The sequence below is a fragment of the Curcuma longa genome, chromosome 9 (assembly GCF_044706935.1).
Source record: "Curcuma longa cultivar G26 ecotype Majalengka, Jawa Barat chromosome 9, ITB_CL_G26_1.1, whole genome shotgun sequence".
Lineage (NCBI taxonomy): Eukaryota > Viridiplantae > Streptophyta > Magnoliopsida > Zingiberales > Zingiberaceae > Curcuma > Curcuma longa.
Genome location: NC_133869.1, coordinates 394,523 through 396,017, shown reverse-complemented (window position 1 = coordinate 396,017; position 1,495 = coordinate 394,523).

Here is a 1,495-nt window from a genome sequence, read left to right as displayed (position 1 = left end):
AATTTAACATTTATTATATTACATTTGATTCAATATATATTTAAAATAAAAAAAAATAAAATATTAATATTAATATTAATAATATTAAAGATGATAATAAATTGATAATATATAAAAATAAATATAATTTATTTATAATTTTTAAAATTTAAAATAAATTTATATATTTTTTAATAAAATAATTCATTAAAATGATTATTTTAATAAAATAAATAATTAAATTAATAAATATAATTTATTTATATTTTTAAAAAAATAAAATAAAATAATATATATTTTAATAAAATAATTTGTTAAAGTAAATAATTTATTAAATTAATAAATATAATTTGTTAATTTTATTTTTTAAAATTTAAAATAAATATATATATATATTAATAAAATAATTTATTAAATTAATAAATTTAATTCGTTAATTTTATTTTTTAAAATTTAAAATAAATTATCTTTTTTAAATTTATCAATATTTAAATTAAAATTTATTTAATTAATTAATTCAATTCCAATTAGGTTTCACGGTATATTTTAATTAACTCAGTTTCAAAATCGGATAATAATTATAAAAAAAATTTGTTAACCTTCAGAATCGCAGAAAGACTTAGGGGCGTTTGGTTTGGTCATTTTCTATTTTTATTTTCTTATTTTTTAGAAGTTACTGTTTGCTTTATGTTTTCTAATCTCATTTTCTAAAAAATGAGAAGTCATTTTCTAAAAAATGAGAAGTCATTTTCTAAAAAAAATAGATTTGTATAGAGAATGAAAACTATGATTGAAAAATAAAAAATGAGAAAAGGTGGCTACAGTGCCGTACACCTCCGCATCGCGCAATTATTTTAATAAAATAATTTATTAAATTAATAAATATAATTTAATAATTTTATTTTAATAAAATAATTTATTAAAAATAATGATTTAATAAAATAATTTATTAAATTAATAAATATAATTTTTTAATTTTATCTTTTAAAATTTAAAATAAATTTATATGTATTTTAATAAAATAATTTATTAAAATAACTATTTCAATAAAATAATTCATCAAATTAATAAATATAATTCCATAATTTTATTTTTTTTAATTTAAACCAAATTTATATTTATTTTAATAAAATAATTTATTAAAATAATTAGTTAAATTAATACATATAATTTGATAATTTTATTTTAATAAAATAATTTATTAAAAATAATTATTTTAATAAAATAATTTATTAAATTAATAAATATAATTTTTGAATTTTTTTAAAATTTAAAATAAATTTATATATATTAATAAAATAATTATTTTATTCATTAAATTAATAAATATAATTCTTTAATTCTATTTTTTTTAAAATTTAAAATAAATTTATATTTATTTTAATAAAATAATTTATTTAAATAATAAATATATTTTGATAATTTTTTTAATAAAATAATTCATTAAAAATAAATATTTTAATAAAAGAATTAATTAAATTAATAAATATAATTTATTAATTTTATTTTTAAAATT